At 38.7% G+C, this 21,970-nt stretch overlaps 1 non-coding gene across 1 annotated transcript; it reads left to right on the top strand.

Annotated features, from left to right (window-relative positions):
• The first annotated feature begins 12,346 nt into the window (after positions 1–12,346).
• On the top strand, positions 12,347–12,453 carry LOC114403997. The gene has a single exon (XR_003664760.1). It is a non-coding gene; the product is annotated as a small nucleolar RNA R71 (small nucleolar RNA).
• The last annotated feature ends 9,517 nt before the right edge of the window (positions 12,454–21,970 follow it).

Here is a 21,970-nt window from a genome sequence, read left to right as displayed (position 1 = left end):
GATGTTGTCAACCCTCTTTTGAATAGTTCACCATCAAGGATGACGTAATAGTGGGCCTTTCATTTTCAGGCATCAAGCTTCGTTCTCATTTGGGGGCAACACCCCCCGAATTAGGAAATTTTTTTTGGGGGTCATCCAATTTGGTTCCTCCTCTTCTCCAGCCATAACCTCCTTAGTGTTTATGGTGGGAGTTTAAAGTGTCTCCTAGATGATAGTCTCGAGGTGCCTAGTCTTTTTGGTGCTGGCCAGCTTGGAGAGCAGGTATGCTCCGGTGTTACTCTCCCTGGTATGTAGTACATCTCAAAGCATTCAAAGTTTTCATGAGAGTTTTGGCTATGTGGTAGTACTTGAGCTAGTATCTGCTCGGAACTTCCCCCTGGACAAGCTACGAGTCAATGTAGCATCGTAGCTTCTTGGCCCCTACTTCTTTTGCTACTTTTAGGCCTGTTATAAGTGTCTCATACATAATCTGGTTGTTTGAGGCTTTGAAGTTGAGCTTGAGGGCTTACTCTAAAGTGACATTGCTAGGGCCTTCGAGGATGATTCTTGCCCTACTTCCCTTCACGTTGGACGCGCCGTCAACGTAGAGGCTCCAGTAGTCTGGGGTGGTTTGGTATTTTCTAGCAAATTTTCCCAAAAAGTCTGCCATGAATTGTGTCTTCATGGGGCCATGGGGTTCGTACTGGAGATTGAACTCTGAAAGTTCTACGGACCATGCTACCATCCTCCCTACGAGCTTGAGGGCTTACTCTAAAGTGACATTGCTAGGGCCTTCGAGGATGATTCTTGCCCTACTTCCCTTCACGTTGGACGCGCCGTCAACGTAGAGGCTCCACTAGTTTGGGGTGGTTTGGTATTTTCTAGCAAATTTTGCCAAAAAGTTTGCCATGAATTGTGTCTTCATGGGGCCGTGGGGTTCGTACTGGAGATTGAACTCTGAAAGTTCTACGGACCATGCTACCATCCTCCCTACTAGTTTAGGCTTTCGCAAAACCTGTTTGATGGGAGAGTTTGTCTTGACTACCACTTGGTGACTCTGAAAGTATGGCCTAAGACGTCAGGCCAAGGTAATTAGTCCTAATGCCACCTTCTCTATCATTTGTTAGCGCTTCTCAGTGTCATAAAGTATGCGACTGGTAAAGTAGATAGGAAGTTGGTGTTTACCTTTGTCTTGTATGAGGGATGAGTTAACAGCTTCGTCAGATACTCAGAGATATAGGAGTAAGGGTACTCCTGGCCCAGGTAGACTCAGGACTGATGGTGTGGCAATAGTCTTCTTGAAGGCTAAAAAGGCTTGTTTGTAGGCATTGTCCCATAGGAATGACTCAGTTTTCTTAAGCAACTTGTAGAGTGACTTCATTTTTTCGATAAGCTTGGGGAAGAACCTGGACAAGGATGCTAGTCTACCATTCAGCTTTTGGACTTCTTGGACATTGGTAGGATTGTGCATCTCTAGTATGGTTGTGCATTTGTCGGGGTTGGCTTCTATTCCTTGGTGTGTGATCTTAAAGCCTGGGAACTTGCCTTCACTGACCTTGAAAGTGCATTTTTCCTGGTTGAGGCACATGCCATATTTGCATATTTCTCCGAATACCTTTTCCTAGTCTACCGTGTGTTGGGCTATGCTATGGGATTTAAGGACCATGTCATCGACGTAGACCTCAAAATTTCGTTCAATCTGCTATTTGAAGATTTGATCCATCAATCTTTGGTATGTAGTGCCTGTATTTTGCAGGCCAAAAGGCATGACCATGTAGCCGAAGTTGGCATCTTCAGTAATAAATTTTGTTTTCTCTTCATCTGGGGCGTGCATCCGGATCTAACTGTATCCTAAATAGGCATCCAAAAAGCTTAGAACTTGGAACCCAGACATGCCATCGACTAGCTTATCAATGCTAGGCAAAGGGTATGCATCCTTGGGACACGCCCTATTAAGATTGGTGTAGTCGATGCACATTTGCCATTTGTCATTGGCCTTTTTGACCATGACGATGTTGGCGAGCCAGGTAGAGTACCTGACTTCTCTGATAAAATTGTCCTTGAGGAGCTTATCTACTTCCTCTCTATCTGCTTTGTGTCGTTATTCTCCCATCTTCATTTTCTTCTATGACATTGGTTTGGCCAGGGGATAGATAAGGAGCTTATGGCATATAATGCTGGGGTGGATGCCCGACATGTTAGATGGCTGCCACATGAACAGGTTTGTGTTCCTGTGTAGGACATCAACTATGCATCTATGTTCATAGCTGGTGGGGTCCCAATTGAGCTATGTACACTGCTCGGTTTTGGGTCCAAGCTGCAGTTTGGCAAGTTCTTCAAAAGGCTTTAGGCCTCTATCAATAGTGTCGTTGCATGGATCTACATTGAATACATCATCCATGATTGCTTGGTAGACAGTCAGGGCTTAGACTAGAGACCCTTTGTCCATGATCATGACTTGAGTACCACCACCCACTGTGAGGTGAGGCCTAGCAGGCTCCCTGGTGGAAGGATAGGGTGCCACTTTCAGGCTTTTAGTGTAGCATTGTCGTGCCTGCTTTTGATATTCCTTGATAGTCATGATCTCTCTGTGTAGTGTGGATAGATTAGGAACTTCTTCTTAAGATGCAATGTGGAGATGATGACTCCGAGCTTGTTTAGCATTTTCTTGCCAATCAAAGAAAAGTAAGTGGTATTTGCATCAATGATTAAGTACCTAATTGTAAAGCTCCTAGAGAGTTGGCCTTGGTCAAAGGTAGTCAATAGGTCGACATAGCCTCTGGTCTATACTATTTCTCCTACAAAGCCAATAAGTGGACCAAAGTGAGGCTGGACCAAATCAGAAGAGACTTTAAGACTTTGGAATGTCTTCCAGTATACGATGTTAATGGAGCTTCCCTAGTTGATGAGGACCTTGAACACCATGAAGTTGGCGATTATGATAAAGACAACTATGGGGTTGTCTTGATTAATAGGGTTGATACCTTTGAAGTCTCTATCGGTGAAAGTGATAGGAGAGAGACTTCAAGGGGATGGTAGGTCGACTTAGTTGATGTCAATGTCCCAGATAGCGTGAAGGTGGCGTTTGTGAGACATACTGGACTGCCCTCCATAGGAAAATCCGCTCACAATGGTGTTGATTACACCTTTGATTTATTGGGCAGGCTCATTTTCTTGTGCTTGCAGAGGTTGTCGCTCGCGTCTTTGCTAGTGTTGTCTCTGTCTTCCTCGATCTTTTGCTCTGTCTCTTCTTCTATCGGCATCGTGGTTTCTGTGGCGATTGTCTTGGTGTCCTTTAGGTGTCGCTCCTGCTGCATGACTGTCCGACCTTTTCAAAAACTAGGCTATATACCCAACCTTTATGAGCTCTTCTATTTTGTCTTTCAGGGCCTAACAATCTTTTGTGTTGTGACCGTAACTGTGATGATATCTGCAATATTTGGTCCTGTCTAACCCTACCCTGGGAGGAAGTAGTGAAGGTAGTTTTATAGGTACCTCCGTGTTGAAGGCCTCCTCAAGGATTTAGTGTGCTTGGCCATTAGGGGTGTGTGACGCTTATGCCTGGGCCCTTTTGGGAGAGGCTGACGTTTGTCTGACTTATGCCTTTTTCTTGTTGTTATTTTGTGCAACTTGTCAGACCTAATTTCTGAACTTGGACATCTCTTCCATCTGGATGTAGCCTTTGGCTCATTCGCGCAACTCGTCCATGCTACTAGGGTTTTTTTTTTTTTGCACAGATTGTCCATAAACTTACCAGGCCATAGAGCAAGGAGCATGGATTGTAATGCTACCTTTGGATTGAGATTTTGAATCAAAACAATAATGTGCCCAAACCTATCCATGAATTTCCAGAGAGATTCATCATCTACTTTTCGCAGGCTGGCCAGAGCGGCGAATGTCATATGGTGTGACCGACTGGTTGTATATTGCGAACTAAAATGCTCGACAAGAGTGTCAAAGCTGTCGATGGACATTAGAGGGAGTCCACCGTACTAGGTTAATGCCTCCCCTTTTAGGGACCTTGGGAAGACATGACACAGGATTGTATCGTCATTGGTGTATAGATTCGCGTAGGTGAGGAAAGTGTCCAAATGTTCATCTGGATCCGTGGTTCCATCATACTGTTCTTGGTTGAGTGGTTTCCAACCTACGGGTATGTCAACTTCCATGATGTAGTCGACAAAGGGGTGTCAACGAGTAGTCTGCCCTTCAGGATAGTGTATGAGGGAGAGATTAGGAGAATCTTGGGTGTTGACTGTGTGTAAGGGATGTGATTCCCTTTGACTGCGCTTAGGCATTGTGTCGACAAAGGGGTGTCGACGAGTAGTCTGCCCTTCAGGATAGTGTATGAGGGAGAGATTAGGAGAATCTTGGGTGTTGACTGTGTGTAAGGGATGTGATTCCCTTTGACTGCGCTTAGGCATTGTGTAAGGAGAGAAGCTCCTCTTCATGGCGTCACTTCATCTCTACAATGCGGGTTTGGAGTTGTTGGTGAGTATCGGTATTTGACATTGTTGTTGGAGGAAGATTGGAGCCTTTGAAAGGGGTCTTGCCTCTGAGGCCAGACCGTGTGCTAATCATGGGTGAAAGAGAGAGAGGCCGCGAGGTATATTTTACTGCGACCCCATAGTGGGTGCAAATGTACTTACCAAAATCCTTAGTTGTTCCACGTCAGGGTATCCATGGACAAGGTGGGCTCCTAGATCTTGCACATCGGACTGAGAGTCCTGATCGAGGCCGTACCCGAATCAAATAAACATGAAAATGCAGTAACTAGGAAGTGATCCTAGGTCGTTTCCCAACGAGCAGTGACAAGCCAAATGTTCATAATATACTTGCAATAACAGTAACGATGGGGGGGGGGGGGTTTGGTTGTTTGGTAATTAAAGAGCAGAACAAATAAAATGGAATACGAAACTACTAATATTAAAAACGGGTTGTTTCCTCTGATTCAGAAGCCACTCTCTTATCCTGGGTTATGGAGAATTCGTCCCTAACAGTCAACCACTTAATCCAACCCTATTTCAATTTACTAAGCGAAAATCAACTTAGGGTTTTCAATTCGTGATTAGGCACCACATACACCAGTTAGCCCTTCGTCCATTAAGCATGAACGCAAGTTAGGCTCAGAGGCAATTAATCGAACACGAAGCGTGCACTGATTAATATTCACGAAATTGGGATAACTGGTGAAGGGAAAACTGCCAGGAAACCACATTACAAACGAAACCTCAAAGAGGGTTGGGCTTCGTCCTCAAAAGGAAACAACACCAGAAAATCTAGCCTTCCATGGATTCAAACAGAAAACGCAAATGAAACATGAAGCAGAAACGTAAATGAACAGAAACGTAAACAAACAGAAATGTAAAATGGAACAGAAACATAAATGAGAGTAGAAGAAGAAGCAAGAACGAAATTGTAATTAGAAGCAGAAAACGTAAAATTGCATTACGAACTCAGAAACGTCAAAACAGAAAAACGAAAACCCTAAAACAAAGCTCTGAATAATGAATAGCATAACAGAATAGAATGCCCTCACGAATCCCAAGGCAGCTATTTAAAAAGAGTCACTCAAAGTCACTGGGCCCTATTACAATACTCTGGCCCAAAACGAAATAAACACTGAACAACATAAAATAAAATTGCGAAATTTCCTAATTAGAAATTAACTAAGGTAAGCGCTGCTTTATTTGCCCTCTTCAAGTCCACAACCAAAATCCGGATTAAGCCCAATGTTTCATTAATTCCTGAAATTAGATTAAAAACATCAAATTAGCTAAATGAGCCCAAATAATAAAACTGCCTAATTAATTGACAATTAAGACCAATCAATAATTAAAATGGTGCAAAAAGGGTTTAGAAAATAGAAGAAAATGATGGCACATCAAAACCCCCCATACTTAGCCTTTTGCACTCCTGGGCAAAATGAAACAAAGAACAAAATCCAAGGATATGAAAGGGAGACAAACAAAAACATTCACATATTTCTCAATGAACATCAAGGAATGAAAGGAATGGGTAACATCTAACATAAGGAGATCCAAAAAGTCAAGACATTCATGAAAATCATCCAAGCAACCCAATCATGGCAAAATAGTTAATCAGCTCAAGAATGAAAAGTGATAAAGCCTCACAAGATATACACTCTATCTCTCAAGTGTCTAGGCTACTATTTACCCTCAAAGCACCCATGAAAGCAAACACCACATAAACTTGGCAAGATTCTAAAATTGACAATCAACCCATAAACACAAGCACATGAGGATCAAAAGGTCTTTTAAGGTTGTAATGGGGCCAAGGACAAGGTATGGAGAAATATGGAATAAGTGGCTAAATCCCAAAGGAATAGAGGAGCAAAGGGGAATAAGTGCATATTAAGAAAAAAATAAAAAGAAGTAAAGATAAAAATTAAACATGAAGAGTAGAACCAAGAGTTTCATCATTCTTGTGCCATTTAAGATCTTATTCACTCAACTTTATTGCTTTTCTCTTTTTTTTTTTCGATTTTTTTTTTTTTTTTTTACTCTTTAGCCTTTGAGAAACAACATTTCATTCAGCATGTCCAACATTTAACCAATATACAATGTACCTCAAGTATGGCCCAAAATACATCATGAAGCATAGCCAACAAAACAAGTTGTCCAATGAAACAAAAACCCCCCACACTTATTCCCAAAACAATTCCAAAGCTCCAAAATTCCTTAAGGATATGGTAATATCATGGTTTTTCACTTAAGGCTTGTAGTGAGCTTCAAAACAAGGAAAGGGAAACAAGGCTCAAAAGGGCTATCAAAGGAATTAATTCAAGGTAAGTCCATTTGGCTAGAAGCTTATAAGAACAAAATTGCCTTAATCATTTCCAAATATGCATGTGAATTAGGACGCATCAACAAGAATCAAGCCAAGGCTATTGTGCAAGCAATCAATGGGGCAAAACACACCAAATGATTATAATGATGGATGGCTCAAATTCTCACAAAGGTAAAATCATCACTTTCAAATTGAGCTTTCAAAACTATCATGACATGTAGAGAAGAATCAAGGATTTCAAGTCACAAAATGTCAAGAACTTTTATTTTCAAAACAATTACCCATTTCTTGAACATATCCTATAATTCAAAGAAAAACATGCAAAGTCGTACGTGCACATGAAATTGACCCAAAATATTAAACTGAAAATCCGACGAAACTAACAACATTAACAAATTAACACAACTAACAAATTAACAAAACCAACAAAACTAGCAAAACCAAAGAACACTCCCCCCCCCCCATACTTAAACAACACATTGTCCTCAATGTAGCACAATTAAAAGATTAAAAACAATTAAATCATCAAAGAGAATCGGACAAGTGTAATAAAAGCAAAGAAGGAGATAGGAAAAGAAAAACTCCCTAAGTCATGGTGGAGGAAGAGTAGGGTGGAGTAAGGAAGTCTCTTCCACCACTACGTCCACTAAAGAAGGGTTCGTGAGGAATGGCTTAAGTCGATGTCCATTGACCTTGAAGCTCTTGTTTATGGAGTCGCTTTTGATCTCAACTGTACCATAAGGAAAAACATTAGTAACAACAAAAGGACCAATCCACTTAGACCTCAACTTACCACTCATGAGTCCAAGCCTAGAATTATACAATAACACTTTTTGCCCAACCACGAAGTCTTTTTTAACTATCATGCTATCATGGAACTTCTTGGTCTTTTCTTTGTAGAACTTGGCATTCTCGTAGGCTTCTAGGCGGATTTCATCTAACTCACTTAGTTGCAACTTCCTTTCCTCGCCAGCTTGATCCATAGAGAAGTTGCAAGTCTTCATTGCCCAGTATGCTTTGTGCTCAATTTCCACTGGAAGATGACATGCCTTTCCAAAGACAACCCGATAAGGAGACATTCCTATGGGTGCTTTGTAGGCAGTCCGATGTGCCCAGAGAGCATCATCAAGCCTGGTACTCCAATCTTTCCTGCTTGGCTGCACAATCTTCTCTAGAATTCTCTTGATTTCCCTGTTAGAAATTTCTGCCTGTCCATTAGTTTGGGGGTGGTATGGTGTGGATACGCTGTGTACCACCCCGTACTTTTTAAGCAGGGCATGCATTGTCCTGTTGCAAAAATGGGTTCCTTGATCACTAACAATTGCTTTAGGTACTCCAAACCTGCAAAACAGATTAGACTTGACAAAGTCTGCGACAACTTTAGCATCATTAGTTCTAGTGGGCTTGGCTTCCACCCATTTTGAAACATAATCAACTGCAAGGAGAATATAAACATAACCAAAAGAGACAGGAAAAGGACCCATGAAATCTATACCCCAGACATCAAACACCTCACAGAATAGCATAGGTTGCTGAGGCATTTGTTGTCGCCATGTAAGTGTATTTCCTGCTCTTTGACACTGCTCACAAGTGCTGCAGATCTTCCACGCATCTTTAAAGATGGTGGGCCAATAAAAACCACAATCAAGCACTTTGCGAGCTGTCCTTTGAACACCCAGATGACCTCCCGGTGCGGAAGAATGACAGAACTGCAGGACTGAGTCAGTCTCATGATCTGGAATGCACCGTCTAATGACCTGATCACTGCACAATTTCCACAAGTAGGGGTCATCCCAAATAAAATGCTTAGCATCACTTTTAATCTTATCTTTTTGGGCCTTAGATGCTAAGGGAGGAAAAACAGAGGCAACTAAATAATTGACAATGTTAGCAAACCAGGGAGTAGAAAGAGAGTCAGAAATACTATACAATATATACAAATGATCATCCGGGAAATCATCCCGAATAGGTGAATCTGCATCAGAGACACGTTCGATCCGACTCAAATGATCAGCAACTAGATTTTGTGCTCCGCTCCTATCACGGATCTCCAAGTCAAACTCTTGGAGCCAGAGCATCCATCGGATCAACCTAGGCTTAGAATCAGCCTTCTTCAACAAGTACTTTAGAGCTGCATGGTCAGTATAAACAATAATGCGAGTACCAAGCAAATAAGATCGAAATTTTTCAAGAGCAAAAACTATGGCTAGAAGCTCTTTCTCAGTAGTAGTATAATTTGCTTGGGCAGCATCTAAAGTCCTAGAAGCATAATATATCACCCTGGGCAATTTATCAATTTTCTGAGCAAGGACAACCCCCAATGCATAATTTGATGCATCACACATAAGCTCAAAAGGGGCTGTCCAATCGGGTGCCTGGATGATGGGGGTGGTAGTCAACGCTCTTTTGAGGCAATCAAAAGCCTCTTTGCATCTGTCATTAAAGTCAAACTCCACCTCCTTTTGCAACAAGTTGGACGGTGGAAGGGCTACTTTGCTAAAATCCCTTATAAAGCGCCTGTAGAATCCTGCATGACCAAGAAAAGATCGCACCTCTCGCACACAAGAGGGGTAAGGCAATTGTGAAATAACAGAAATTTTTGCAGGATCTACTTCAATACCCTTATTGGAAATAATGTGGCCTAAAACTATACCTTGCTCAACCATAAAATGACATTTTTCAAAATTTAGAACAAGGTTAGTTTCAATGCATCTATTCAAAACTTTTTCCAAACTATTCAAACAACCATCAAAAGAGGATCCATATACAGTGAAATCATCCATAAACACCTCTATGCAATTTTCTAAAAAATCACTGAAAATACTAATCATGCACCGCTGGAAGGTACCAGGGGCATTGCACAGGCCGAAAGGCATCCTCCTATAAGCAAAAGTGCCGAAGGGGCAGGTGAATGTAGTCTTTTCCTGATCCTCAGGAGCAATAGTAATTTGCATATAACCAGAAAAACCATCAAGGAAACAGTAGTGGGATTTACCTACCAGGCGTTCAAGCATCTGGTCAATGAATGGCAGGGGAAAATGGTCCTTTTTGGTAACCTGGTTCAGCCTCCTATAGTCAATGCAGACTCTCCAATTGTTCTGCACCCGAGTAGGAATCAGCTCCTCCTTCTCATTTCTGATCACTGTGAGGCCAGTCTTTTTCGGGACTACCTGGACGGGACTCACCCATTGGCTGTCGGAGATAGGATAAATGATTCCAGCTTGCAAAAGCTTGGTTATCTCCTTCTTCACTACATCAAGAATCACCGGGTTGAGTCTTCTCTGTGGCTGTCTTACTGGTTTAGCTCCATCTTCTAAATTTATTCGATGCATACATGTGGATGGGCTAATACCAAGAATGTCCGCCAGGGTCCAGCCTATAGCCTTCTTATGCTTCTTGAGAACTGACAACAACTTCTCCTCTTGCTCATCAGCAAGGGAGGCAGATATAATCACTGGAAAACTCTTGCTATCATCCAAGTAAGCGTATTTTAAATTTGATGGCAGAGGCTTCAATTCTGGTGTGGTCGGCTGGACAGTGGTAGAAGGAGATGGTTTCTCAGCCTTTACCTCATAAAGAAAGTCAGAGGTATGTGTACTTCCTGAAACATGGTTAGTCCTATCTGACTCTATAAAATCAATCTCAAGAGGTAAAACACCACCACCAGGCATGCAATCAATATCACTCTCAGATTCACTCTCAGCATCAAATTCAGACATATGATCAAGTACAATTTCAGACTCAATGCATGAAGAGTGAGAGGCATGCAGATTAGAATAAAGATCAGTCATGTATTCATCAACAACATGGTCAATTATTTCAGCACGAAATACAGAAAGATCTTCAGATGGGTATTTCATAGCATCCAGAATATTAAAATGAACAGTTATATCACCAAACTCCATGGACAGTGTGCCTGCATAAACATCTATCTTAGTTCTAGCAGTTTTCATAAAGGGTCTGCCTAGAATGATGGGAACTGATCCTTGAGAAAATCCATCTTCCATATTCAAGATATAAAAATCAACAGGGAAAATCAGTTCACCAACTCTAACTAAGACATCTTCTATGAAACCAACAGGATAGGCAACACTTCTGTTAGCTAAATGAATTACCACATCAGTTGACTGCAAGGGACCTAGAGATAGAGAATTAAAAATAGACAGAGGCATAACACTAACAGAAGCTCCTAAATCTAGCATGGCATTGTCAAACTTACTATTCCCTATGATACAAGGTATGCTGAATGTACCTGGATCTTTGCATTTTTCAGGAATTTGAGGAACAGATTTACCAATCAATGCGGAGACATTTTTGCCCATGCTAATCCGTTCACTTCCTTTAAGCTTCCGCTTATTAGTGCACAACTCCTTCAAGAATTTGGCATATCTTGGAATTTGCTTTATTGCATCCAAGAGAGGTATGCTTACCTCTACTTTTCTAAACGTTTCCAAGATCTCTTTCTCTGCCTCTTCCATTTTTTTGTTGGAAACTGCTCTTGGAGGGAATGGAAGAGGGGGAATGTGCTGCTTCTGCAAATCAGAATTACCTGTGGAAGAAGATTCACCTGCATAGAAATTGTTAGGTAAATTTTTGTCATCACCTTTTTTCTGGAATAGAGTGAAGTTTGGCAGGTTCATTTGCAGATGAGGAAGGTGCTACGGGTTGAGGTCCTTGACATTGCTTTCCCGACCTCAATGAAATGGCACTGACATTTTTGGGATTTTGGACAGCTTGAGAAGGCAGCTTGTCAGAATTCTGGGACTGTTGTTGATTCAATTGGGTAGCCAATTGTCCCATCTGATTGGTTAAGCTCTGAATGGAGGCTCTGGTCTCTTGCTGAAACTGCATGTTCTGCATAGTCATTTGCCTCACAAGTTCTTCGAGGGAAAGTTGTGGAGGGGCCTCAACTGTTGGCTGTTTCTGGGGTTGTTGCTGTTGTTGGATTGGTGGAGGAATGTATGGTCTGCTTGGGCCAGCAGCATTTTGGAAGGAAGGAGCAGGTTGCTGTTGTTGTTGCTGAGGGCTGGACCATCTGAGGTTAGGGTGATTCCTCCATCCAGGGTTGTATCTGTTGCTGGAAAGGTCATAATTGCTCTGCTGTGGTTGATTTTGCTGCTGATGTTGAGGAGGTCTATTGTAAATATTTGCAGCATAAGCTTCAGGCTGCTCAATTGCTCCAGGTTGCTGCATGGAAGGGCAAAGGTCTATATGGTGGTCAGCAGAGGAGCACAAACCACAAACCCTTGCGACAGGTACAGATTTCTGATTCAAGGCCAGCTGGGTTACCAAGTTGACCAACGCATCCAGTTTGCCTTCAAGCTTCTTAGTTTCAGATGATGCAGATGGGTTTGTAGCTACCTCATGCACTCCTCTAATGACTATGGCATCATTTCTGGCGCTAAACTGCTGGGAGTTGGAGGCCATCTTTTCAATTAAATTTCTGGCTTCAGCAGGAGTCATGTCTCCAAGGGCTCCACCACTGGCAGCATCTATCATACTTCTCTCCATATTACTGAGTCCTTCATAAAAATATTGGAGAAGAAGCTGTTCTGAAATCTGATGGTGAGGGCAACTGGCACATAGTTTCTTAAATCGCTCCCAGTACTCATACAGGCTCTCTCCACTGAGCTGTCTAATACCTGAGATATCTTTCCTGATGGCTGTGGTCCTGGAAGCAGGGAAAAATTTTTCTAAGAATACTCTCTTAAGGTCATCCCAGCTCATGATGGACCTTGGAGCAAGGTAGTACAACCAGTCCTTTGCCACTCCCTCTAATGAATGAGGAAAAGCCTTCAGAAATATGTGATCCTCTTGGACATCTGGGGGTTTCATGGTGGAGCAGACAATATGAAATTCCTTCAAATGTTTGTGCGGGTCTTCACCTGCAAGGCCATGAAACTTTGGAAGCAAATGAATTAGTCCAGTTTTAAGAACATATGGGACATCCTCATCAGGGTATTGGATGCACAAGCTTTCGTAGGTGAAATCAGGTGCAGCCATTTCCCTTAGAGTCCTCTCACGAGGTGGAGGTTGTGCCATGTTCTCAAAATGTGCAAAATCAGAATGCTCAGAATCAGAATGCTCAAAATTATAATGCTCAAGATCAGGATGTTCAAAATCACCAGTAGCAGAATGCACAGATTCACCAGTTATGGAATGCTCAGAATGATCAAAAGGTATAAAATGATGCCTAACTAATCTATGAAATGTCCTATCTATCTCAGGATCAAAGGGTTGTAAGTCAGATGGATTGCCTCTAGTCATACACTACATTCAGCATGCACACAACTAGTTGCCTTGTCATGTAAATAAAGGTGTAGGTTTGAACTACAGCTACCCTCAAATGATATCCAAATGACTTAAAATTTTGTGAGCAACCCTATAAAATGATGAGAAGATAGCACAAAAAATTTCAGACAAAAATTCAAAGTCTAACTATGAAAGCTAAAAATGGTAGGTTAAGAAAAATAAGTGAATAAAACTTGAAAAATAAAAAACTTTTGACAGAATCGCTTTTTTTGGACAATGGAGACCTCAGCCGGCCTATGGCAGGCTGCCACGGCGTAGGAAATTTTTTTCTACCCCAAATGCATATATAATAATTGCGATTCTGATAACCGGAGCAAAAGTTATGGCCGTTTGAAGTTTTGACAAACACAAAATTTGCTAGTTTTTTGGAACTTTCAAATCTGACCAAACTAAAGGCTCTAGCTATTTTTCCCACAAAATATGGATTAAAAGAAGTTACCACAAAAAAATTCAGCCAAAAATAACAACCCTAGCTACTAAAACAAAAAAATCCCAATTAATTCAGCATGGGTGGTCGCTAAAATCCGTCTCTAATTGATTTCTACTACTACTCTGTTTTTCCGCAAGCTGATTTCTACTACTACTCTGTTTTCAAGCACAATCTTCACAGCAAAACACCCAAGACTGAAACAGGGGAAACGCTTAATGGTAAAACTGAAACAGAACACACATTAAACAAAATACCAGGACACTAATCAACACTAACACACATACTAACACAATACTAACAATTAAACATAAAACACGAAAGGATTAAACACACAACACTAGCTAGCTATTATGAACCTTTGGACACTGCTCCCCGGCAACGGCGCCAAATTTGATCGAGGCCGTACCCGAATCAAATAAACATGAAAATGCAGTAACTAGGAAGTGATCCTAGGTCGTTTCCCAACGAGCAGTGACAAGCCAAATGTTCATAATATACTTGCAGTAACAGTAACGATGGGGGGGGGGGTTTGGTTGTTTGGTAATTAAAGAGCAGAACAAATAAAATGGAATACGAAACTACTAATATTAAAAACGGGTTGTTTCCTCTGATTCAGAAGCCACTCTCTTATCCTGGGTTATGGAGAATTCGTCCCTAACAGTCAACCACTTAATCCAACCCTATTTCAATTTACTAAGCGAAAATCAACTTAGGGTTTTCAATTCGTGATTAGGCACCACATACACCAGTTAGCCCTTCGTCCATTAAGCATGAACGCAAGTTAGGCTCAGAGGCAATTAATCGAACACGAAGCGTGCACTGATTAATATTCACGAAATTGGGATAACTGGTGAAGGGAAAACTGCCAGGAAACCACATTACAAACGAAACCTCAAAGAGGGTTGGGCTTCGTCCTCAAAAGGAAACAACACCAGAAAATCTAGCCTTCCATGGATTCAAACAGAAAACGCAAATGAAACATGAAGCAGAAACGTAAATGAACAGAAACGTAAACAAACAGAAATGTAAAATGGAACAGAAACGTAAATGAGAGTAGAAGAAGAAGCAAGAACGAAATTGTAATTAGAAGCAGAAAACGTAAAATTGCATTACGAACTCAGAAACGTCAAAACAGAAAAACGAAAACCCTAAAACAAAGCTCTGAATAATGAATAGCATAACAGAATAGAATGCCCTCACGAATCCCAAGGCAGCTATTTAAAAAGAGTCACTCAAAGTCACTGGGCCCTATTACAATACTCTGGCCCAAAACGAAATAAACACTGAACAACATAAAATAAAATTGCGAAATTTCCTAATTAGAAATTAACTAAGGTAAGCGCTGCTTTATTTGCCCTCTTCAAGTCCACAACCAAAATCCGGATTAAGCCCAATGTTTCATTAATTCCTGAAATTAGATTAAAAACATCAAATTAGCTAAATGAGCCCAAATAATAAAACTGCCTAATTAATTGACAATTAAGACCAATCAATAATTAAAATGGTGCAAAAAGGGTTTAGAAAATAGAAGAAAATGATGGCACATCAAGTCCCTTTTGTGAAGAGGACAAGAGGGGGGGCCTACAAAACAAAGGACTCTGACGCTTAAGTAAGTACGTTAATTAGGAGAGTATGAATGAGTATGAAAAGAGTGAGATGAAACCTGATACTTATAGAGTAGAGTAGAAGTTGCAGGCCATTGTTTGTAGGGGCTATTACGGTGTTGTAACAACCCTTACAGATAATTACCGGCTTGTAGGTAATGACAAGTAAATAATTATGGCTTATAGATAATGTGTAGCTTAGAGATAATTGAATACCTGCCACGTGATAAGGAGATTGCAATATATTCAAATAATATAAATGGTTAGAGATAACCTGTCAGTTGAGAGTCCAATTGCTAAGGGCATGATATATGTGCTCCTGTGCCAGGACTGACATGGAGGGCTGACGTGTGTAACAGAGTGCCACAAAGCTTGACACGTGTATTTTGTGGACCTTAGACAGTACAATGGGCAATAATTGTCTGTTGAAAATGATGCATAACTACAACCAAATGGAGCAATTCTTAGGTAAGCACACTCAAACAATAACAATGTGTCAAGCTTACTGCAAACACCCACTTTTAAAATTCATTTGAAGCTTGAACAATAAGTCATGAACAAGAACCACACAAAGACAAAACCTTAATAGGACATTATATTAAACCCAAAACCTCTGCAAAATTAAGATATTGTGACATTCTTTAATAACTTACTCTTTCAAAAGTTTAGCATTTCAAAAAATTATTAGTATACCAATTAAACATAAGCTGGTAATTTAAAAAATGTATTAGTATACCAGTTAAGTAAAAAATTCTCTCAAAATTCCTCATAAGTGAACCCATGAACATTAAACTTATTTAAATAAAATGCTAAAAAATTAGAAAAATAAAATTATAAGACAATAGGAAACTAAAGTATAATTAATTGCCAAATTTAAATCAACTTGGAAAGTTCTCAACAAAAAAGTACACATCAAAAGCACACTTCAATCTCGAGGCCAGGCCAACAATTTCATGTCATTAAAGTGTCTAAAAATAAGATGATTGACTACTAGTGTTGCAAGAACTGTAGCTTCAGGACTTGGAGAAACATCAAAATGAAAAACTTCAATGCACATGCCAGAACTTAACATTGTCCCTGTATCAGGGAACCAGAAACTCAGTATACTTTCAATGTTATGTGGGTATCAAAGTAGGTCAATAGTTCCTTTATTTTGACATAACTTTGACAACATGAATTTGACATAGAATCATCATTATCATAATATTTAATTACAAAGGCAAAAGTGGTACAACAAATTAAGATCCAAAAGGATAAATAGCATCAATAACTCAATCTCAGATGAGAAGGAATCCAATAAAGTAAGAGTATATCATCTCACGAAATTCTTATAACTAATGTGGAGAATTTTTAAAAAAATGAACAAAATACTTACAGAACAAGATTTTGAATATAAACCACAAAGTTTAACTTTAAAACTAAAGGGGATGGAAGAAGGAAGAGACCAAAATGTACATCTCCTTTGTCCACAAACGGGTGATGTTGAACCTTGCATTTCTTGATAGGTATAGGTAAGCCATATTCATTATCCAACAATTGTTCAAGCTCATCTTTGACCTTTACCAGATAACAAGAACTAGTGATGGGAGAGGAAAAGATATATGTTTTCTACTTAAAACTGATCAAGGCAGTTTATAATCACATTAAACTAATTCTATTGTGAAGAAAAATAAACTAATTACAATAGAAAAAATGTTCAATAAATATATTACCGCATACTAATCAGGTTAAAACACAAAAAAGGATCAATATATATATATATATATATATATATATATAGAGAGAGAGAGAGAGAGAGAGAGAGAGAGAGAGAGAGGAACACAATTAGTACCACTACATAACTTAAGATTTGCAAACAAAGAAGCAGTAATGTTTTCCCCAATTTCATTTTCATCATTGACGTCAATACCTGTGCAATATAGAATGAGAAAAGTGAGAAAATCGATCAAAGGATCAGAAAACCTAAACGAAAAGAAAAATGTGAATAGATTAGGAAGAAGACTCATTTTTGTTACTGCATAAATTAAATGGAATTCTAACTCCTCAATCAGTGTTATTATTAATCACAAGTGAAAGAGAGAGGATTTGAACCTATTGATGTTCCTTTCTGTCCTTCCTCATAAGCTCGTTGGCAAGGGTTCTCTCCTTGCATTCACATTTCCATCCAAGCACTACCTTGATGATAGCAGCCACATTGACAAAGCTACCCTCGAGACGCTGGTAAAGTTGTAGCAAAGTGTTAGAATACAAGTATGAGGTGAAGTCTCACATTGTGTAGAAATGAGAAAGTTAAGCTCACAAGACCCATAATCCCGAGCCTTAATGTTAGGGGTTAAAATGTGGTGTCAAATTCACTTATATGATTGTTGGCCTATTGGTGTAAACCTCCCCAGTGTTTAGCCCCCTCAGATTCTTAATATTTGGTATCAGAGCCAATGGTTCAACTTGGTGGCTAGCTTTGATGAGTAAAATGGAGTTGGCAGTGGATCCATGAATATGAGTATCCCTTATATCGAAAGTCTTCTTGGTGGGTGAGTCCATGCATGGAGGGTATGCAACATTTCCTATAGCCAAGAGGTGGAGCATGACGGTGTAAGGTACTAGAGCATATTGGTGACAATGGCTAGGCAGACCGATGCAACCACGATTAAGCTCTAAGGGTCATGATTGGATACTCATGGATTAAAATAAATGTGAGGTGAAGTTGCACATTAAATAGAAGTGGGAAAGTTGAGCACCATATAAGTAAAAGAAGACCCATAAACCTGAGTTTAACGTTTTAGGTTAAATTGTGGTGTCAGTTCACCTATGTGCTCTGCTCAAAGCCCATTGGTGAAAATCTCCTCGGTGTTAATCTCCCTCGATTTCCCAACACAATACTTATCGGGGAAAAGCTGTGGAGGAAGAAGAAAATGAGAGGGTCCAAATAGGCATGGCAATGAAACCCATTCCGATTTTGACGGGGAATACTCGAGTTGACCGGGTACGGGTTTGGGTTCGGGGATTACCCGACTTTTTTAATCGGGGTCGAGGTCGGAGACGAGGATGTCACTAACCGTCCCATATCCATTCTCGTACCCGCCCCGATAATGAAATTACTAAAATTTTATTAATTACTTGCTAATTTTTTTATAATTTTTACATAATTTAAGATTCTTTTCTTGAAGATTTTTGTAGACAAATGCGTTGCAAATACAAGTAGTTAAAAATAAATGTGTAACGATTAATTTTTTTTAAAATCAGATTTTCAATATAATTTTTTACAACTTTTTTTTACAAATCTAAACCGGAGACGGGGATACTCGATGCCCGATGGATACGGGGATGGGGTAACAAATTTTAACCCGACTTTTTTAATCGGGGTCGAGGTCGGAGACGAGGATGTCACTAACCGTCCCATATCCATTCTCGTACCCGCCCCGATAATGAAATTACTAAAATTTTATTAATTACTTGCTAATTTTTTTATAATTTTTACATAATTTAAGATTCTTTTCTTGAAGATTTTTGTAGACAAATGCGTTGCAAATACAAGTAGTTAAAAATAAATGTGTAACGATTAATTTTTTTTAAAATCAGATTTTCAATATAATTTTTTACAACTTTTTTTTACAAATCTAAACCGGAGACGGGGCGGAGACGGGGATACTCGATGCCCGATGGATACGGGGATGGGGTAACAAATTTTAACCCGTCGGATATCGGGGACAAGTATGGGTATATGTTGGGGAGTCGGGATCGGGGACTGGGGAGGCAATACTCGTCCCCACCCTGCCTCATTGCCATGTCTAGGTCCAAAAGAGAGAGAAAAAGTGTTGGGTGTGAGGCATAGATGAAATGAAGTGAGTTCAAGAGAAGATTTGGGACCAGAAACTAGCAAGCAGAAAATTAAAGGAAAAATATATTTTTGATCCCTATACTTTTGTGAATTTTTATTTTTAGTCCTTGAAGTTTCATATTATTCAATTTAGCCCCCGTACTTTACAGAAAACTTGTTATTATTCCCTCTTCATAGAATTCTCACAAACAATGTTAACTTTTGTCTGATGTGGCAAACAAAGTGCGTTTTTTTTAAATATTGATTAAAATGATGTGAAAATTTGTTTTGTTATTTTTAAAAAAGAAGTTATTTATATGAATTCCCCGAACACATCAAACCAAAAATTTCAAGGGTTCCATTTTTGTCTTTTTTTTCTCCATTGTCATTCTTCAAGTGTTGTTGTAGATTAGTCTTACGTCTTCTTCTGATTTTATTTGTTTCTTGAATGTTGCTTCCATGGATTCGCACGGTAAATAAATATTTGTCATATAAGAATTACGTCAACATGCACCATTTATATGAAGAGGGACTAAACAAGTTTTTTTTTATAAAAAAATATAAACTAAATTACAAAACTACAAGAACTAAAAATAAATTTCATAAAAATATAGGAACTAAAAGCATATTTTTTTAAAATTAAAAACACATTAGAGAGGAAAATGTTTGCAGTGTGTGAAAACGAGTGGGAGACCGTCTCCCTTTATAGGCACAGGACCGGTTAGGTAACAATCATATTATTTTCGGTAACAGGGAATAAAATCTTGTAATTAATAATGATTAACTGGAAATAATATGTTATTAATAATTAATCCGATAATTGAGCCTAAAAAAGGCCATAAGAAAATCTTATGTTTTCGGGTAAGATATAATTTTCAAAAGTATGTCACAGAAATATCTAATAAAACGTTTTGTAAAAGTTTTCCAATGGTCTTGTCCATTCGCGTGCAGGAGGATAAATTGAGTCTACATGACCCGGTCTCATGTGCAGGAGACTCATACCTCTTACTAAACCATTCTCATCAGTCACACCTATATATATATATATATATATATATATATATATATATATATATATATATATATATATATATATATATATATATCCTTTAAGATAGACTAAACTAACTATCCAATGCTGGACTTAAAACCTTTTGGAATACTCACAAAACACAATAGTTGGCAGGTTTTTCTTTTGTTTTGACCAAAACTGACAATTTTGTTGTTTGTCACCAGTGTATGATACATGGAAGAGTCCAACAGGCTTTTAGTCTCATAGGTGAATCAAGGCTATCATTGTTGTTGTTTCCTGCACATCTTTTTTGACTTCAAAAGTGTAAAATTACATTTAAGAATGACCAATCCAAAAGGAAAAAACTCCAGAAAGATGCTGAAAGCCACTTGGAAGTGTAGAAAGCATCAGTCGGGCTATGATTTATAGTGTAACAATAGATGTGTATTTGAACTTAAATTGGACAAAGTGGGCTTTTATCCATTCGGTGGAGTAAGGCCAATTTAGCTTTTGAAATCAGTTGGTTTATGTGAACAAATACACTTTAATTGTCTCATGGGTAAAGGACTTAAGGTAGATTAGGAAAACATAAAATCTTAATTTAAATTGAAGACTCATCATAAATTGACAAATAAAATCATAAAAATAGTTTGAATTAAATTTTAGTTATTTGTTATTTGAATTTTTTTATTTAGGCCCATACCTTCGGTTAAGTGATGATGACATATTCATTAAATATTTGATAATGTGATTTGTGATAGCTTAGAAATCATTAGTGTTTGTTTCAAAATTAAAATTACAATTTATAGTGATTTTTAAATGTCAAAATCAATTAAAGAAAAAAAATAAAAAATTGATAAACCCCTTCTCGATCGTCACACCAACCCTTCACCTAGCTTCTTCTCCTTCAACATTCATTTTCCAAAACAAATCTCAAATTAAAAACAAAAAGCGAAACATATCTCTAATCAATTAAAAGAAATTTCAAAAACACTCTCATTTTTCCCAACATCCAAGATTTTGTTTCTCCAAACTCACACTCCGAACCTTAACATGTGACCCAAATGTGCAATCGTGGAGAGAGATGACGACATTGCACGGTGATTTTGATGGCACTAACAAACATGAAACTTTGGCTCATCAATGTCAAGGGCGACTGAGACATCTTTGATGTCACTACATCTCCATTAGAATTGACATCACCCATGACCCACTTCATGGTCTTCTTGGACGAACCAACTTTTGTGATCTGATTCATGTTACAACCACTGCGCCACCACTAAACCTCGAAACCCCACCACACCCTAAATCCAGCAACATGCAACCTATATCTAAACCCCAGATCAACAACAACTTAGATTTGAGATCCAAATCAACAACCCAACCATTTCTTTAAATGTATTGTATTTTGTGTTTATCTGGTGTCATTGTAGTTTGGGTGGATTTACGATGCGTGAAGGGTGCAGATGGTGGTTTCTTTAGTTTCCATGGAGGAAAAAGAAATAAAAAAGGGTTGAAGAAAGAGAAACCTAAAAGAAGGATGCAATAGGAGAGAGAAAAAAATATTTGTAATTTGTTTTTAAATTAAATACTAGCGGTTTTGAGCTGTCACAAATTACATCATCAAATATTTAATAGACACGTTATCACTTAATTGACAACAAGGACCTAAAACAATTTTTTTAAAATACCAAGGTATAAATGCGAAAAAAATCTTTATTAGGAAATAAATGCAAAAATTTGATTATATGTTAAGGATAAAAAAACATATTAAACCTTAAATTTATTTAATTAAACTAGATTTAATTTTCTCTTTTAATTTATTTGAATCACTTTTAAAATCACAAGGCTAAAAAACTGGACTGTTACATAATAAATTTTACTGAATTCCTTTTATTTATTTAAAATCACATCATTAAACTTTATCAATTTAATGCGGTAGCTAGATACTTTCTTTTCTTAATATTTTGTAGTTTTTGTTTTTAACCAATATTCATAAAATACAT

This window comes from Glycine soja, chromosome 20 (assembly GCF_004193775.1).
Source record: "Glycine soja cultivar W05 chromosome 20, ASM419377v2, whole genome shotgun sequence".
Classification (NCBI taxonomy): Eukaryota; Viridiplantae; Streptophyta; class Magnoliopsida; order Fabales; family Fabaceae; genus Glycine; species Glycine soja.
Note: the sequence above shows the minus strand (reverse complement) of the source record. Positions and strands in the feature narration are given on the sequence as shown.